This window comes from Penaeus chinensis, chromosome 18, assembly GCF_019202785.1.
Source record: "Penaeus chinensis breed Huanghai No. 1 chromosome 18, ASM1920278v2, whole genome shotgun sequence".
Classification (NCBI taxonomy): Eukaryota; Metazoa; Arthropoda; class Malacostraca; order Decapoda; family Penaeidae; genus Penaeus; species Penaeus chinensis.
Window position 1 is genome coordinate 23744538 of NC_061836.1, and position 7423 is coordinate 23751960.

Sequence of the window (7423 nt, forward strand, 5' to 3'; positions counted from 1 at the left end):
TTTGTCATCACCTACATCATTGTCCAAGCCAGTAGCATCCTTGAGTGTAAAACAAGCGATTATCGATTCTGTAGCCAATTCCCTTTCACAGAAAACTGCAGCTTCATTACTTTCCTTCTTTAAGCATTACCTGTTAACTATCAGTCTGTACTTCCTTCAGATGTGTTACACTTATTTGACTTTGCCGTTTTGTTTTCTTGTTTTCAAGCATTCATTTATCATTATTTTACGGTCTAAATGTTTTGGGTGCTCCTAGCATCCATGTATTTGTCTTTTATATCCAAAAAGTGTTTTAGGCTATCCAGATTTAATCTTCTTGTAAGGAATTACTGTCCGTGAAAATGCCCATGAACCATACTGTACAATTCTCTTACAGATCGAGAGGATACAATTTAATTCCAAAAGCATTTGGTGAATGATTATCACCCAACTTTTGTGATCAACATCCTCTTTCTCCAACATAAGCTGTTGCTTTGGCACATCTGTCTGATAGAAAGTGAATTGCATATAAAACTTCTTGTTCTTGTTGATCCACATCACTGCTATTTATTTATCTCCATTTGTATCTCAAACCATAGTCTATTTTTGCTGCTGTCAGCATTAACCTGATACCAGGAATATACTATAATGCTGCCATCATTTTTAAAAATCTAGAAAATTACCTCTGATCATTATAAATAAGTGGGGCATCTGCAAACACATATATCTCTATAAGCTACATGATTTATACTTCATTCCCACGAGGTCTATACCAAAATCCTAAATACAAAAGTTGCAATGTCTTCAATCATGAGCTAAAGAGAGAACAGAATAACTAACCTGTTTAGCCTTTTCGATTATAATAAAAAACAAATTTGCTCATGTATCTACAATCAAGATTATGAAGCCGGTTTCTTGCTTCCTTCTTCCTCTTCTTTCCTTCTTCCATTTTCCTTTCCTATTCTTTCCTTCTTCCATTTTCCTTTCCTATTCTTTCCTTCTTCCATTTTCCTATTTGTCCATTTCAAACGATTTATGCCCTCATCATAACACTATTAAGTATTAATAGACATTTCATCTAACAATCACAAAGCCAATTCCTCGAACTCATCAAGTCTCAACCTTTGTCTTCATAATCGTACAGTATGCCATGGATTTTTTTTTTGCAGGTTCAATATAAGTTGTTTTGCTTGGCAGAGGAAACCCATTTTTAGCACTCAGTTAATCTTAATAATTGGGACTCGTGCTTCTCAGTGTAAAAGCTGTAGATAAACCCTCATCTGACCTATGTCTTACACACATTTTTTTAGGTCAGCATTTCCCGCTGCCAAGCCCTTCCCCTAACATGGCACTTCTGGGTGCCAATTCGAATGCTCAGGGGACCCGGACCGGTATAGCATTCCCACTGGTACTCCTGAAAGCCAAGGCTTGCGTCTTAGGGAGGTAGTCATTGTGGTCTGAAAAGTCCCCTTAAATGTAAATTGTCTTTGTCCCAGGTCATGATAACTCTTCAGTGTCGGTATAGTATTGAAGTTTTGTAATAATCACTATAGTTCATAAGATTATGAAGGCGAGATTACACAGAAAACTGACAGACAAACTGCACGCAAACAACCTAGACAGCGCTATTTAATGACAAAAATCGTAATAAACAACCAATTGGTCAGTCAAAAGTAAATCAACATCAACCAGCTAATTGCCGAGGTCTGTGATAAAAACTTAGATAAAAGCTTAGATAAAAACTTATTCTAAGAACAAACTGGCTAATACACTTTCTTTCATGAAAATAAAAAAATAAATCCACAAAGAGAGAGTAAAATAGAAAGTGAAATCTTGAATCTCCTTCAGCTGATGCCTCTTCGATCGAATGATTGCACACAGCTGGAGATTTTCAAATTTACTCTAAAATATTGCAGGGAAAGTACAAACATATGCTCAGACTGCAAGGACGACCACCGAACATAAGCTGCAAAGTGAACGACTCGGAAACAGATTATCAAAGAACGACAGAACAGAGACAGGGCAGAGAGAAGACAGACCTTACATCAAACACTATTCTCGTGTAATAACAACAATGACTAGAGGCACCAACTCTCATGAACACGGTGATACTTGGTTCTCTTTTCCACCGAATGTAGCTGCTTGTATAATTTTGAGCGTCATATTAATTACACACAGGTTAAGTAGTCAAGGAACCAGGTAGTTTCCAGAAAACAATTGATAAAACATATTCTGAATATTCTACTCATGGTCAGAGTCCCAGGCCAGGTACTTCCAACAGAAATACATGACGTTTTAAATGCAAACAATAATGTGCCAAAATGACAACCAACGTCGAAAAGGCAGGGGTAGAAAACGAATAAGGAAACAACATGACATACAGACAGACTACCCCAACTCAAGGAACATCAAGAACGGGAAAAAGTATCTTGGTGACTTTCAGGTGAAAATCTTATTTCTCGAGATAGCATACCAGAGTTCTTCAAACTTTTTCATCCCAACAAAGTTTGATTTAGTACACCACCTTTACGATCCAGTGTGTCCATTCCATCGTACCTTTCCCTCAGTCCGATACCTGTCCATACAGGCCTAAGTTCTCACACTTATATATTTTCTCTTATAACAATCCGATTCATATTGTCAAAGAGTCCTGTAAAAGCGCATATGTCACTAAGCAGGGGGTTGTAGTCTACATTCACGCTCTTGGGGTACAGACGCAACGGAGGAATAGTTCGTTTCTATATCGAATGGAAATTCTAAACGCGATAGACAAGGAGACCCTTCATCCTATCCTCATACTCACTCACTCATTCACTCATAATATTTATGCTTTGATTACTAATATAATATGTATTGTTTTTTTCACGTATAAGACATTATGTATCATTTTTAAACGTTTTAAATATTTTAACTTTTTAAGCACACAAGGTATTCGCCGCTAATGACCTGAGCTTTTGACGCGGCAGATAATTTTAAATAATCACTCACGCACTCACTCACTCTCTTTCATATTTATGACAACTGAAGGATGATGACGACGATGATGATGATGATGATGGTGATGATGATGATGATGAGGATGATGATGATGATGATGATGATGATGATGATGATGATGATGATGATGATGATGATGATGATGATGATGATGATGATGATGATTGTTGTTGTTGTTGTTATTATCATAATTATTACTATTATTATTGTTATTATTATTATTATTATTATTATTATTATTATTATTATTACTCTTATTTGTTATTATTATTATTATGTGGCTGCCCAATAAGCATAAGCTTGCGACCACTATTAAGAAATAAAAGTGTACATATGACCTACATCATCCAACAAGGACCACTAATTATACCTGATTCATATCCCCAGAGACGTAACCCTGGCAACATCATTAATCGTGATGTAAGTAATAATACACCTGGAAACAAGGATCCCTTCATTTCTAATCAATACGAATTCCGAAAAGGAAAAGGCACACAAGGCATAACTTCCCTATACGAAACAATTGCAATTTACTAAAGGAAAAGGCAACATTGTAACATTGCATGTCGTGATATAACGATGGCTTTCGACAAGCTATGGAAACCAGGAATTCATTTTTGAATTCCACATTGAAATCTCCCTGACAGCATGGATAAAAATCTGCAACTTTATGGGAAACCGCACCGCATGTGGGACCAAAGTTCCTTCTACTACGTGGTGTAACACTAGGGTCATGTTAAACCCAATTTGATTTATATTATACACAGTAGACCTTGAAAGACCGAGACTTAATATGCAGACCTAAGTTTTGCAGATGACAACAATCAGATCATGATATATCCAGTAACTTCGAAGGACGTTTTAGCAAATCAAATAGGAAGAATAAAAATATTTGAAAACAAGAAGAAAACTAAAATTTACTCTACCACACTAACAAAATCGAGGGACGTAAAAACTGACGATGAAAGAATAACTTTTAAAAACAAAGTCACAGTATTTAGCATGAATCTGGGATGCAAGGAGTACCCACACATGGCAAAAGCCAATATCCTGTATACAAAACTAAAACGACTCAAGAAAATGAGTTCTAAAATACAGATGCATTAAAAATAAATCAATAAAATAAATACAAAATAAACACATCATGGAATCCCCAGCTATTGCCTCGTCCAAAAATAATATAAGGAATGTGCAGCAGTTTCAAAGCATAGTCTTACGAACAGCAACAAGGAGGAACGAGGAAGAGAACCATAATAAATACAAGGTGGAGGCAGTAAACACCTGACTAAATGTTAGCAAGAAAAACCTAGGGCTAATTAGCGATTTTGGAGGAAGAACTGACAGCACGCTAACCACCAGAGGATGGCATCCCCCTCGAGAATGACCACTATTTCTGGAGGAAAATATCGCCGTAAATCGAAAATGGGAAGAACTCCCAGCCTATGCAGGCAACCATCTAGGAATCGATTATATCTCTAATACAGAAGGAGATGCTGTGATAAACACTGCGAATAATAAAACGCCATGTAAATAGCTATTAAAAACCAGCAACTATGTTAGCAAACTTCATTTTCTAACCTCTCTCTTCCCACACTTTAGCTAACTTATCCTCTAAGTTCTCCGCCTTTCCTATTTTGCTGAAAAAAAAACTACCAAGCACGGGGCATACGGCAGCTAAAGGCCTCAGATACGGCCGGAAGCTGCAACGTATTTTTTTAGAGCCGGCGGCATATCACGCTCGAAACTCTTAGATTAGAAAGAAAAAATTCGAATTAATCATTAATGGCTTGCATATATATATATATATATATATATATATATATATGTGTGTGTGTGTGTGTGTGTGTGTGTGTGTGTGTGTGTGTGTGTGTGTGTGTGTGTGTGTGTATACATATATATATATATATATATATATATATATATATATATATATTGTATGCATATATATCTATATCCATCTATCTATATAGACAGGTATATATAGATAGATATGTATATGTATCTATACATATATATATACATATAAAACGCTAGACAGACAAAGATGGAAAATATTGGGAGAGGCTTACGTCCTGCAGTGGATTGACCCAGTCTGATAATGATGATGATGATACATATATATAAATATATATAAATATATATATGCACACACACACACACACACACACACACACACACACACATATACATACATATATGTATGTATGTATGTATCTATCTGTGTGTGTGTGTGTGTGTGTGTGTGTGTGTGTGTGTGTGTGTGTGTGTGTGTGTGTGTGTGTGTGTGTGTGTGTGTGTGTGTGAGAGAGAGAGAGGGGGGGTGGAGGGAGGGAGGGAGGGAGGGAGGGAGAGACAGACAGACAGAGACTGAACAGTAGACTGACAGGCACAAAGCCAAATAAACAGACTTGGAGACAAACATTCAGAATAGCGTACTGACAGACAAACAGACATAGAGACAGACAGATATACAGACAGAGACAGTCAGTCGTAATGACTGAAAAAGCGAAAGGAGAGAGAGAGAGAGGGAGAGAGAGAGAGAGAGAGAGAGAGAGAGAGAGAGAGAGAGAGAGAGAGAGAGAGAGAGAGAGAGAGAGAGAGAGAGAGAGAGAGAGAGAGAGAGAGAGAGAGAGAGAGAGAGAGAGAGAGAGAGAGATCAGACACAGATATTTATACGTTTTGTAATTTTGCTGCCAGTCCTACAAGTTACTGTAGAGCGTAAAACACAATAGTATTCAGAATTGGTTTTCTGTTCATGAATAAAAAGTACATACAGGAATAAATAGTGACAAGGTCTTAACAAGAATCAAGTGACGCGAATGGGTAATAAAGAGACATTATAAAGGGTAAGATAACGCGAAGAGGCAGTTATCGGAAAGCTAGTCAGCATTCCGGTTAAAAAGTATGTTATGTGCGGGCTGTAAACAACCGTTATCTGGCTATGTGGAAAACGGGAATAAGAAGATAATTCCGAAGCTGACGACACGGCGATGAGGATGAAGGGGAGGGGAAGGGGAGGGAAGGAAGGACCCCAGGGGAGAGTAATTTATTACGAAGCGAATGAGGCTAACAGTGCGGTTGGTGAAGATGGCAGGTCACGGGAACAGGCATGACTTGAGGAGGAAAGGAGAGCTGAAAAGTAAAAAGGGAAGGAGAGGCAAGGAGGGAAGGGTAGATGTGTAGATGATGCGGTAGGTGCGTAGCTGGGTGAGCCTGAGGTACGGGCGTAGGAGGGAGGGCGGGGGGAGGCGAGCGAGCACGGGCGCGGTGTGATGAGAGCGCGTGTGGCCCAGTAGTCTCCCCTCTCCGGCTCTCCCGCGGAGGCAGTGTGTGAGAGCGCGCACGAGCCGCTGCACACACCGCTGCTTCGGCTGCCCGTGACTCCGGCTCATCCGGCTCGCAGCAGCACTTCGAGTTGCACCGCGAGCGCACGCTGTCCGCCTCCCCCGCGACCCTCGGCGACGCCACGAGGGGAACCGAAGTTTGTGTGTTCATTCGGCGCTGTTTCTTTTACCCTGCACTTTGTTAACTCTTTATTGTTCCTCTTTCCTTTGGATTCGGGAGTGACTGACGTCCCATCAGCGACTCGAGGCAGCGGCAGCATCATGCCCAAGTGGAGGTACAAGTTCCTGCTTCGGGAGCGCGTCCTGCCCCAGGTGTGAGTGTCTGCGAGGCCCCGACGGCGCGGCGGCCGTCACGGGAGCTCAAACTTTGGTGACGCGAACTTTTTCCAGTGCAGAACACTCGATGAAAAGAGGCGAGAGCTATGTCGTTCACGAGAAAAGCGATGCTCAGAGAAAATGCCGAGTTGATGGGACATTACTGCCCCATTCATCCCTTGTAATGATCCTGGGAATAACGCACATTTTGGCTTGTCCCCAGCGGCCGTGTGATTAGCTAGTGGCACGTTCAGAGAAAGTAACACGAGGAAACAGGGATCCCAGCTGAACATGAGCTCCGCGGCAGGGCCAGCGGCGGTCGAGTGTTGACGTGTGAGGAGGAATGGTCGCCCTCCGGCCCGGCCGCCTCGTCACCGCCGCCGCCACCGCCAAGCGCGCCGAGAACCAGTTTTGCCCGGGCGGCCTCACGCGGCCACGATGTTCTTCTACCATCAGCTGCTGCTGCTGTTACTGCTGCTGCTGCCCCCATCACTGCTGCTCTGGTCATCACATTTGCTGCTGCTGCCCACTGCTGTCCTCAGCCACGTCTCTGTAGGTAAATATCCAGCCCATGAATTGTCTATTGCGCTGACAGAAATGCAGACCGTGAGTTCAGCTACTGCCTCACGTATGAAAACATATCTGTAACGTGATCCGGCTCGTCCTCGCCCGCGCGCCCGACCACGAGCGAGGAAGGAGAAGGCAGGCCTCGCCGATTCGCCTCGCGCAAAACGCCCTCTCGCCGCGGGTCCGGGGCGGGGCAGCGGAGGAATGATGATGATATTGAT

At 41.5% G+C, this 7423-nt stretch overlaps 1 long non-coding RNA gene across 1 annotated transcript in view; it reads left to right on the forward strand.

Annotated features, from left to right (window-relative positions):
- The first annotated feature begins 6330 nt into the window (after positions 1-6330).
- LOC125034429 overlaps positions 6331-7423 on the forward strand; it is a 79281-nt gene continuing 78188 nt past the window's right edge. Inside the window, exon 1 of the long non-coding RNA XR_007115688.1 lies at positions 6331-7191. This is a non-coding gene — a long non-coding RNA (uncharacterized LOC125034429). The remainder of the gene's footprint in view (positions 7192-7423) is intronic.